General features: G+C 47.3%; 1 protein-coding gene across 1 annotated transcript in view; it reads right to left on the bottom strand.

The window, feature by feature from the left end:
- Positions 1–12,773, bottom strand: part of ZBTB10 (zinc finger and BTB domain containing 10) — a 395,712-nt gene that overhangs the window by 350,513 nt on the left and 32,426 nt on the right. The window lies entirely within an intron of this gene.

The following is a 12,773-nucleotide window of genomic DNA, read 5'->3' on the forward strand; positions in this document are numbered from 1 at the left end:
CCCGTCCCAGATGTTACAGATGCTCCAGTATCACCAGAATAGAATCAGAGAAGAGCAAGAACACGAGAGAAGACGTATGAAAGACACGAAAATGAAAGTACTAGTTGCACAATCTGTTCCTCAAGACAGTCAGAAGAGGGGTCCGAATCAAGTCAGTCATCCTGCAGCTCCCGTTAAAGGGACATGCAATTATTGTAAACAGCCAGGTCATTTTATAAACGAGTGTGCAGTTCTGAAACACAACATAGCCACTGGTAAAACTAAAGAAAGACCACGTCCGCCTAGACAAGAACAAGTTTCACAGACTTCTCAGCCACAGAATGCACAACAGACAGTTCCAGCACCGCAGCCCATCGCTGCAACACAGCATGTTACACAGCAGATGTACCAGTATGCACAGACAGAGTATCCAGAGTATCAAGCGTATTCATGAAACAGCCTAGAGAGGGAGGTAGGCTTGCCTCTCATCGAGATTCCTGTAGATCAAGAAGGTCCCTATGTACATAGTCAAGTATTAGGGAAAGACAGAAAGTTTCTGATTGATACAGGGGCAAGTAGGACTACCATTAGTCACGACGAGGTTCCAGGGGCTCCGCTCTCAGGCTCTAGAAATATTTCCCTTGGATTTTCAGGAAAGCCTATTGTAAACGAGATATCAAAGCCAGTTACTCTTGAAGTAGGTCCATTGTCCCGAACTACTGATCTATTGCTTACGAAGTCCTGTCCAGAAAATTTGTTAGGCATTAAGACACTGAAAGAATTAGGTGCAGTTATTTGCTGTTCCCCAGAGGGAATACGTTTGTTTTTACGTGACTTCAAGGGTCACTATGTTTTACGAGATTTTGATCCAAGATTGTCTAATGTTCCGCAGCATCTATGGGCGCAAGGTCCAACTGATGTTGGTTTTATGCAAATCACACCTCATCGTGTGACTCTCAAGCAAGGTGTAGTGTTACCACGAATCAGACAGTACAGATTGCCACCTGAGGCTGTAGCAGCCTTATCCAAAATTATTGACGAGCTCATTGCTCAAGGAGTAGTTGTAGAAACTGACTCCAATGTATGTAATTCTCCTATCATTCCAGTCATGAAACGTACTGATCCAAATGCACCCCCAGTATATCGATTAGTGATTGATCTTCGAGAACTCAATAAATGTATTATTCCCCAGTATCCAGTAGTCCCAGATATCTCATCTCTATTGACAGCTATTGATTCTGAGGCAATATTTTTCACCGTAATCGACCTCAAGAACGCATTTTTCAGTGTTCCAATTCATCCGGACAGCCAGTACCTTTTTGGTTTTTGTTTAAATGGTAGGAGCTATAAATTCACACGAGCTCCTCAAGGTTTCACAGAAAGTCCTAGTATTTACAGTCAAGCACTTAAGAGACAACTAGACAATATTCACATGCCAACTGACACTGCCCTGCTCCAGTATGTCGATGATCTACTGATCACAGCCCGTTCTGAACGTGCTTGCGAGCGAGCATCACTTACAGTTTTGTACTTCCTAGCCGAGATGGGGCACAAGGTGTCTCCTTCAAAGCTTCAATTCTGTGTCCAGCAAGTGATCTACTTAGGCCACTTACTGTCCAAGTGGGGTAGGCAGTTGACACCTGACCGTATCCAGTTAATAGCGAGTCTTCCTCAGCCCAAGACCCAGAAGGAGGTACGTGCTTTTATTGGCCTTACTTCTTATTGCCGACAATGGATTCCTCAGTATGCATTTCTAGCTAAACCACTGATACAGTTAACGACACAGGAGGCAGCCGTATCGACTGTCCTCCCTTGGACATCTGAACATACACTTAGTTTCAATGAGTTAAAGAAAGCCTTATGCCAAGCTCCTGTCCTAGCTACACCGAACTACAATAAGCCTTTTAACCTTTTTGTCACAGAACGTGATGGTACAGCATTATCTGTTCTTACACAAGATCAAGCAGGACAATACAAGCCCTGTGCTTATTTTTCGAGCACACTAGATCCAGTAGCCCAGGCTCTGCCTGCGTGCCTCAAGTCAGTTGCAGCCACAGCACTAGCTATCAGACAAAGTGATTCCATAGTATTAGGACATTCCCTGACAGTACAAGTTCCACACTCCGTGGAAGTTCTTTTAAACCGAACACAGACTCAGCACTTGACAATTGCACGTTTAACAGGTTATGAACTGACACTGTTCCAGCCACACATAGAAATCAGACGCTGCAACGTTCTAAATCCTGCTACACTGTTACCATCAGTTACTTCAAATCCTGCCACACATGATTGTGTGGAAGTTGTTAACACTATGACTAAGCCAAGACAAGATCTGACAGATATTCCATTACCAGATCCCGACCTGACACTTTATGTGGATGGTTCATGTATGAGAACGAGTACAGGAGAACTAGTAGCCGCGTATGCAGTGACTACTGACACTGAAGTTATTGAAACACACCGTATTGACACCCTGTCTGCTCAAGCAGCAGAGCTAGTTGCTCTGACTCAAGCCTGCATACACGCCAAGAACCTGACGGTTAATATTTACACAGATTCACGCTACGCATTCGGAGTTGTACACGACTTTGGAGTGCTCTGGCAGGAGAGAGGTTTCATGACTTCTCATGGAACCAAGATTCAGCATGGTTTCCTTATTCAAGCTCTGTTAGATGCAATACATTTACCGACATCTATCGCTATCATGAAGTGCAAAGCACATACGAAAGTTACAGACATTATTTCCCAAGGTAATGATCTAGCAGACCGAACAGCCAAGCTTACAGCTCAGACTCCAGACATACCAGTTAACAAGACACCGACATCCACTCTAGAACAGACTACTTGTATGACAGTTAAGGACCCTACTCAAGATGTCATAGATATCCAGTTACATGCTACCCCCGAGGAAATTAAGAAATGGTCCGAACAAGGAGGGGTCCAGACAGATCAGGGATGGTTGACGAAGGGTAGAGCCACATGGTTTCTCCCCGACTCAATGGTTCAAGTCATTATCAATACCGCACATAGTCCAGCACACTTAGGAGAAAAAGCCATGTTAGACAGTATCCAGAACATTTGGTTTAACAAGCATTTACGAGCTGCAGCCAAGCAGAAAGTCCGTACCTGTATGATATGTTGTCAGTTCAATCCAGGTAAAAGTGTCCCGGTGGAACAAGGTGGGTTCCAACCCCCTGACCACCCTTTTGAAGTCCTCCAGATGGATTATATTCAGATGGAGCGATGTCGAGGTTTCAAGTATGTCCTTGTAGTTGTATGCGCTTTGTCCAGGTGGACAGAAGCATATCCAGTCCCAGATTACACAGCCGCGACCACTGCCAAGCAGCTGGTTCGTGAATTCTTCCCCCGTTATGGACTCCCTAGGGTCGTGTATTCTGATAACGGCCAGCCCTTCTCATCTGAATTAATGAAGCACGTTTCCCTTTTGTTAGGGTACCAGTGGAAGTTCCATTGTGTACGCCATCCAGAAGCAGCCGGTCTCGTAGAGAGACATAATCAAACCTTGAAAATCCGCATTGCCAAAATCTGTCAAGAAAAAGGTGTAGACTGGTTAGTTGCCTTGCCAGTCGCTCTGTTCTATATGCGCATGGTCGCACATTCCAGATCAGGTCTGTCCCCTTATGAGGTCGTATTCGGCCGTCCCCCGAATGTATGGGGTACACCTAGACCCCGAAGTATTACGGATGTTTCCAGTAATATGCTGACAGATTACCTAGCTTCCTTGATGTCTGCCCTACACTCTTGTCAACAACACAGGTTGCCGCCGCATTTCCAGACAATACCGAGGTGAAACCGCATGAAATTGTTCCAGGAAGCTTGGTTCTTGTCCGGAATTTTGATCGTTCAAGTCCGCTGGAGCCTCGCTGGAAGGAACCGAAGCAAGTCCTTCTGACCACCCGTACGGCCGTGAAGTTGGAGGGCCGTAAGGGGTGGGTCCATCTGTCACACGTCAAGAAATTTCATGGACTAAAACCTAAAACTTTTGCCAAGGATTGCATTTTACCTAAAGACTGCCAAAATACTATTCTCAAGGACTGTCCCGCAAATGACATTGATACCAAGCCTCCCCTGTTAGAGGAAACTCCGCAGCAGGAGTATAAAAAGATGCTTCGGTCTAGTAAAATAAGTCAGCCAGTTTAATTGTCTAAGGCCTCCCCTAGGTGAAACGGTTAGACAGGTATCTGACATGTATGAAATAGACCCCCATAGTGAGAGAGTTAGTCAAAACTCTATCCGATGTATCGTTTTTCTAAGTTTTATATTGTTTCTCAGCCTGATGATTACCTGCACGGGTTATGCATTTCATTTATGTTTTCCAATTTCTCATGTAAATAAGTCTTCTAATGCTACAGTAGAGCACACGTTTAGTGATCTACCTCCTCACGAACTATCCTATCGTCTTGCTATGCGCAACAATTCATTCATCCGTATGTTACACTATTCACACCAGACCAGCAATGCCACTAATTGTTGGGTGTGTGGTCGACTCCCCCCTTTCCAGACACCTAAGGGAGTTCTGCCACTCTTTCCTTATCCGTTTTCACATAATGGTTCGTGTGGAGCATGGTCCACGTTAACGTCATCCTCAACTGATATGTCCTTTCTGAACAACACATGTTTTCCAGACAAGCAAGGTCTTCCCCACAGAACAGGGTTAGATCTAGAAAATGAAGTTTATAATTTGGGTAATTATTCTTCGAATTTCATGGTTCTGAATGTTCAGTCTGATCCTACTCCAGACTTACCTGCTATTTCAGTATTACCAGTCAAAGGCGAATTATGTGTCAGAAATAACGGTTCCGTACATGTAGGACATAGTGATTGTACTACTATTGTCAAGTATAGTGACAGTGGGAAATCTATTTTCAAAGCTTCACGTCATTCTTATTTTGTTTGTGGTCAGACCGCATATGTTCGTCTGCCCCTCGATTGGGAGGGAACCTGTTACATTGCCTTCCTACTGCCACCAGTTTTCCTAGCCCCATCTGATTATCATAGAAACACACATCTAGTACATATTAGACATAGAAGGGAGATCGAGTCCCCAGTTGTCGACCAAACTGAAACTGCTCTAGAACAGTATACAGATTTCAATAGAGGATTCTTTTTCTTTATAGGACCTATCCAGAATAGTAAGTTAATCCGTAGATTAACCAGAACCCTTGAGGCAGTAGTGAATGAGACTGCCTCTGCCCTAGGTAACTTAACCGAAGAGCAATCTGCTATGAGATTTGTCGTGCTCCAAAATCGTCTCGTTCTTGACGTCATACTGGCCGATAGAGGAGGAGCATGTAGAGTCATCGGATCTAGTTGCTGCATTTTCATTCCTAATAACGCGCCGTCTGTTTATTCAGCTATAACCAGACTTCATAAAATTGCCCATCAGTTACACCAGGATCCAGGCACCTGGACATGGTCCGGTTGGCACTGGGATATCATTTCTGCCTGGGGATGGAAAGTATTGTCCTTTCTAGGTATTGCAGTAGCGATCATATTCAGTTGCTGCCTCTGTATACAATGTGGCCCTGCGATTTGCGGCATTTGTGCTACCTCTTGTATTCCTAGTCCCAAGTCCCGTCCTAGATCCCGTTCCAAGAAAATTCGAGACGAGCAAATGATACTGTATGAAATGATAGATGGTATCATGAATATTGATGTTTCTTGATGGAAACGCAGTGACAAGGAGGGAATGTGGAAAAGTAAATTTTGCCATGTTCTGTGTCCCTACGTGTCCCCCATCTTATGCTATATGTGCATGATTAATATGCATATGTATTCCCCATGATCGATTAAAGACGCAATTACAGTTGTGTCCATCTCTAGTATGTCAGTTTCCAGTTCTCGTGAAAGCTACGAGTATTAGGCCTATGTAAAGCTACGATTGCCACGTTTCTCAGTGTGCACGTTATTTCATTGAAAAGTCCCCGTTTCTAGGCCTCAAAAGGGCCCGGACTCAGATTCAGCTCCTGTCTCCTGAACCCTCGCTGAGGAGCGATACAGCCCCCACCTGTATCCCTGACCCTTCACTTACTTCCTGCCTCACAGTGCCCGGCTCGGCCTGGCTCTGCCTGCCAGTCTGCCAAGAGTATGTTATGATTCCAGTTATCAGTCCAGCTCTCCTTCTCTGCATTCCTAAGCTACTGAATCGCATCAATAGTTTCAGTCATCGTCTAGCCTTTACGTCTCCATGTAAGAGAAATACTGTATTTATGATCATTTAATATTCCTCAACACACACTACATGTAGAATAATGCATGCACCAGTCTTAGTGTCTGTTAGCCTTTGCCCTGATAACTTTTGGATTCTATCAACATGTTCTCTAAACATCAGATACTAGATAGTGTTTAGGTACATGTCGCTCTGACTCTCCAGACTTTCGTCTCTCCTTCTAGCTCAGAAGTCATAGCCCCCAGCTTCTCCCTAGTAACACGTCATCATCAGTCTGCGCGCACCACTAGGTTAGAGGTCCCGGCTCCTTAGGTAGCCCCCTCCATGTTTCCGCCCCATTTATGACATATTCTGTTACGTCTACATCACATGTCTATGTATACGCCTCCTGTTACACCCACTTTCATCCTTATCTTTCGCGACTGTTGCTAACTCCACCCACTGTCACACCTACTGTATGTACTGTAATGCAATTGTTTTAGTATATATACTTGTGTATTGTTATTAAAAGGCAGCGCGCTCATTCCAGATCCTGCCCGACAGCTGTCGGGGCCCCCCTGTTGGCTAGCCATCCCAGATCTTGCCCGTGCAGGTTGTCCTGTTCCTGTCCTTTATGCTGTATTAAAACCTGCAAACTCCTACTACCTCGAATCTTGACTCTTATTTATTGAGCTATCTGTTATTGTTATATCTAGTCAAAAATAGAGGTATTATTTATTTACCACAGACCAACGACTGGCCACGATTGTGGCAATCCATAAACCGGGCAAGCCGCCGGAGAATTGTACCTCCTACCGTCCAATCTCCATAATTCATGCGGAGCCAACGGTATTGGGCAAGTTATTGGCGATGCGGCTGACCCCCCCCATCTTTCGTCCTTGATAGGTCCAGATCAGTCTGGATTCATGCCTCACCGCAGTACGGCGCTTATCTTGCGAAGACTGCACACAGTATTAGCTAGGCGATCCTATCTTCAGGAGCCGGCGGTGATCCTTTCGCTTGACGCCAGTATGGCGTTCGATACGGTGGAATGGCCGTATTTATTCGCAGCACTGCAGCACTTGGGATTTGGTCCCAAATTCTGTGCCTGGATCCGTTTGCTCTACAACAACCCAATGGCGCATGTTGTGGCCAATGGGCACATATCAAGAGAATTCCTGCTTGTGCGTGGTACGTGGCAGGGGTGTCCATTATCCCCCTGTTGTTTGCGCTGATATTAGAGCCGCTCGCAGCCTGGCTCCGATGGGAGCCCTCTATCAGAGGGATCCGCTGGACTGATGCCTGGGAAGATCGCATATCCCTGTATGCGGACGACGTATTATATCTAACCTCCCCTAGAAAATCCATCCTGGTGCTATTGAATGTATTCGAGAAATTTGGCAGCGTTTCCGGATATAGGATAAATTGGTCCAAGTCAGTTCTCTAAGTGCTGGCTGGACCGTCGCCGCTGTTGCCTCCGGACTGCCCACTGCGAATTGCAGATGTAGCCTTTAAATACCTGGGCATATATGTGACGTCTGATGCCACTGAGTTTTATACAAAGAATTTGAAGCCCCAATTAGACCGATTTAAGCGTGATGTGGTGGTGTGGCGTCATCTCCCCCTCACCCTTCTGGGGAGGGCGGCACTTTATAAAATGATGGCGCTTCTGCGTTTTCTCTATGTCCTCGAAAACACACCGTTCTTAGTCCCACAAACTTACTTCAAGGCTATATCGACGGAAGTTTCCGGCTTATTGTGAGGAAACAAACCGGCGCGGATTGCACAGGACAAACTGGTACGCAGCTGGTACGATGGAGGGATAGCACTCCCGAATGTTCAGCTGTACTACTGTGCGGCGCATCTTAAAATAATTAACTACTGGTTGCACACCCCGCAAGATGAACCGGCTTATCACGCAGACAGACAAAGCTTGGAGGAGAAGGGACTGATGGCAAATCTATACAGGCGTCGTAGGCCTCCGGGACTGGTTGGCCTTACCGCACACACAATACATATTTGGTATCAAGCGCAAGCCCGATTGCAATGTATGGGGACAATCACACAAATTACACCACTCTGGGACTCCCAACAACTGGGCTGCCTCCGCAGAAGTAAGGGATTCCAAAACTGGAATAACATTGGTCTTTCTGCGGTAGGGGACCTCTGGAAAAAGGGGACGGTGGTTGATTTTGTGCACCTACAAACACAGTACGGTATGGCCCAGACGGAGAAATTTAGATATTTCCAAATACGGCATGGACTCCAGGCAGTCATACCATTGGGCACTTCCCTACAGGGGGCCACCCCATTGGAGGACAGACTTCTGACAGAACACATGACAAATAGGGCGACGTCCTTGACGTACTGTAAGCTAGTCAACAACCTGCCAGACCCAACATCCAAACTGAGACGGACCTGGTCCCGGGTGGTGGGAGACTTTGAAGACTCGGAGTGGCAGAAAGCTCTGTCCTCACCATGTGAGACGGCAATACCATCCAGGCTTCGACTGGTCCAACTCAAAGTGTTACATCGTACATACTACACTAGGACAACACTTAATGCAATGGGGGCGGCAACGCACAAATACTGCCTGCGCGGCTGTGGGGAGGAAGGCATGTTTTATCATACCACTTGGGACTGTTCCTGTGTTACGGCATACTGGGCCAAAATAATGCGAACTATTTCCCAGGCCCTAGAAATCTCGGTCCTACTGGAGCCGAGGCGATGACAGTTAAATGTATGGGGACCGAATGATCTCAATCATCGAGAACAAGATTGGGCCATGCTTGGTACGATGATGGTGAAACGTAATATTGCTATGTTATGGGAGTCAGACGCACTGCCTACGCTCCAAAAATGGTGTAAAGATATGGATGAAGCGATGGTGGCGGAAAAGGCAGTTTTTGTGCATCGCGGTTGTCCTCAAAAGTGGGGAAAAGTATGGGGGGCATGGAATAAGTTTAGGGGGGGGAACATCTGTGACCCGCCAGAAATTGACACAAACGATGTCTCACTGTAATAGAGCTGTTGTGTCTTGGGGGAGGGGTGGACGGGGTTGTAGATATGGGACTGTTACTATGACATATGTAAGTGTTAACGTGTTTTATTATTCTAAGATTCTGAAGCAAATGCAGACTATAATAACTTTTGATGTAGGTATGAATGCCTTGATTCTAATAAAATAAAAAAAAATAAAAAATAGGTTAATTTGATAGCAGCATAGTCAATTATACTCGGGTCCCTATTTTCAATGGCTAGCTACAATGGCTCCTCTGATGTTCAAAGTTTATCAGACCATGGATTATTTAGTTTTGAGAAAATGTTTTTTATGACAGCATTCGTGAAATTAGCTGGGCCCATGGTTACCAGATGATGGTATTTTGCTAAAGTAGCCAGTTCTTCTAATTTTTTGTTGGGTGAGGTCAAACTCAAGGCGAATCAAGGTGTTTCTTGAGCATGTAGGCAGACCATATAATTTTCTTGTACGCTGCGCATTTAATTTTCTCCAAGTCTTTCCCCAGCATTCCCGGAAATGCCGCCTCTTGCGCATAGTTAAGTGATGGCAGTAATTTGGCCAGCATTACCCTTTGGATGGCCACGGTTGTTGGGCTGTCTAGCGTGGCATGCAGCTTACAGAGGGAGTGTGGGTCCATCCTTCCTTTCAGACGCAATTTATGTAGATGGATCGAATGTCGGCCTGTCTCACTTAACCAGGCACCTAGGTAGTTGTAACTTTGCACGGGGCCAGGCTCAAAGTACCCAGGCGCCACTGAATGAGATTTTTCTTTGGATATCTTCCAATGATGATGATTTTGGATTTACTCGCATTAGCTGCTAGCATATCTTTGGTGTTGTATTCAGCTAGGGCAGCGAGAGCTTTTTGTAGGCCTTTTCTTGTGTGGTCCAAAAGGACTAGGTCATCGGCATAATGCATTAGATGGATTTTTTGTCCCCGATTTTTGGGGGTAGCGAGGGAGGCCTCATGTAGTGCCGGGCCCAGATTGGCAGTGTACAGGTTGAATAAGATCGGTGCCAAGACACAGCCCTGCTTTAACCCCGGTCTGTGGCAATTGTTTTTGTAGCAGACTCCACAGAGACTTTTATCCTTACCCAAATTTTCGAGTACAAGGATGTGATAGCACGCAGTAGGGTGGATGTTCCAGCTCGCCAATTTCCACCAGAGGAGATTTCTGACAATCCCATCAAAAGCTGCAGTGTAATCAATGAAGCATGCAAATACTGGTGGGAGTACGACGAGCAACTGCTTGTTGGACTAGATAGGACAGGTCTGTGATGTTGTCAACAGTGGAGGCCCCTGGTCTGCACCCGGTCTGGTAAAATGGCAGAAGGCCTTCCAAGTCCACCCAGTTCGCTAGTTCCTGCAGAATGATGCTTGCATATGCCTTCCTCTCAATATCCAGCAAAGCAATCATCCGATAGTTCCTGGGGTTGGTGTTTGCCTCTTTTTTGAAAATAGGTTGCAGCAGTGAGCCCTTGCGAGAGTCTGGGAACTCTTTTAAGAACCTGCATTCTGCGTACAACATAGCAAGATTTGTAGACCAAAAGTGGATATCCTCCCTGAAAAGGGAGCAGGGCAATCCATTGGGGCCTGGCGCACCGTTTTTCTGGATCCTTTTTAAAACAGTGCAAACGACTGCCATGCTTGGAGTTGAGAGTTCCACTAAAAGTCTGGGGCGATCAATACTGGCAGTTTCTGGATTGCTCTGCATGTATTGATCCTTTACATGAGTCAGTTTCTGTTCGCTGGTGTATATAGACTTCACGTGTGCTCCCTAGATCCCTGCACGTATCAGGTGCCCTCCATTAGAGGGGCCGAGGATTAGGTGGTTTAAATATCCCCAGAATTGTTGGGCCTTGTTCAGTGCAAGCAGGTCGAAAATTGTTATCCATTTCCCTTCAGTGGTTTTACATTTTAGGTTCCAGACAAGATGCCTGTGGGCCTTTGTTGGTAGCTGTAGCTGCTTCTTAGAGGCTCCAGTTCCTTTTTAGGTTTTGCCTGGCGAAAAGATGCGCTCTGCGCATCTTTTTCGCGCAGGCGAAAACCTGATGAGAACTGTAGTGTGGCTTTGGGTCGGCCCTCGTCATTCATTGGCTGGCTCCATAAATGGAGCCTAGCCATTGGACGAGGGGCCTGTCCGTCAATGCCGGACCAGATTCGGGGGCGTTCCCGAGATTCTTTGGCTTTTGCCGACGTCACGCGACGTCAGCCGAAAGCCGGGAACGCCCCCGAATCTGGTCCGGCATTGCCGGCACTTCTGCGTCTCTCCACCCCCCTTTCCCGCCCCCTCCCGCTTGTTCTTTCTGTTTTCATGTTTGTTTCATTTTCTTTCGCCTTTTCCCTTGTTTCTTTGACTTGGTAGTTCTTTTCTCTGTGCCTGCTTCTGTGAGGCATTGTTTCTTTCTGTGTGCTTTATGAATGCCAGTGTGTTAAAGTGTCTCTGTGCGTGCCTTGCGGTTGTGTGCGGTCCCCATCTCTGTGAATGCCTCTGCATGGCTCAGCTTGTGCGAGTCTGCTCCATGCTGACTGTAGCTCCTCCTGTGATTCACTGCAAACATCAGCCTCGTGCATTCCGCTCACCACAGGAAGTCAGTGGGTGCCTCAGAGCGGAGGTGCAGTCTGAGTGAGACTCTGCTGAGGCCGCCTCGGGTGGGTGCTCGTGAGGAGGAGCGAGGGCTGCAGGAAGCCTGGCACGCGCGGCAGGGCACACCCACGCGAGCGCTCCCTCCACTGCCCGCACCTCATCGGAGCCAGCTGCTATGGCTCGGGCACACCTCTGACCCCTGCCCGTCGGACACCTCAGAGGACCGAGCCCGGCCCCCACCATGTTCACTCGAGCTGTCAGCAGGCTGAGCCGGAAGAGACAGCCTTCAGGTAGGAACCCCTCTCTGTTAGACGGGGCGAGGGTCGTCTCTTGGGGGCGCGCCGGAGTCTGACCGCAGGACTCTCCCGCCGGAGCTCTGCTGAAGTCGGGCTGCAGTTCACAGTGGGAGGCGCTTCCTTATGGACCGAGCAGATGTCTGGCTGCAGGGTAGCTCCACGTAGCCAGACTGCTCTCTCGACTGATGTCTTCACTGGAGGACACCCTGGGGAGACAGGCGCTATTGTAGGGACTCAGCTGATGTCTGACTGAGGGACACGTCCTGGCAAGGGGCCTCTGCTGATGTCTGACTGCAGGGCACCCTGGGGAGCTGGGTGCCTTCAGTGGAATGTGTCTGTACAGCTGCTGTCCATCTTTAGTGTGCCTTGGGGCTATGCCCTCTAGGCCTCAGCTAGTGTCCGAGTGCAGGGCACACAGGTGGTGGGAGGAGGGGGTTCCCATATTTCCTCACACCCCTTTCCCTCACATGAGATGGAGACATGTAAAATGCGGAACAGAGACTCGTGGGTGAGTGCCCTTTTCCATGAATCAGCCCCGGACTTGCAGCCGCGAAGGGAGGGGTGTATCAGCTCCTTGCCAACCTATCTACTCTAGTGAGTTCTTTCTTAATATATTGAAGACTCGTCTGTCTGTTAAAGTTTCTCTCTGTTATTCTTTTTCACTCTCCCTGTCTCTTCCTCTCGCCTTCTATACGTTGCTGTACAGACTTTTTCTCTCTGCCT

This window comes from Lissotriton helveticus, chromosome 4_1 (assembly GCF_964261635.1).
Source record: "Lissotriton helveticus chromosome 4_1, aLisHel1.1, whole genome shotgun sequence".
Taxonomy (NCBI): Eukaryota; Metazoa; Chordata; class Amphibia; order Caudata; family Salamandridae; genus Lissotriton; species Lissotriton helveticus.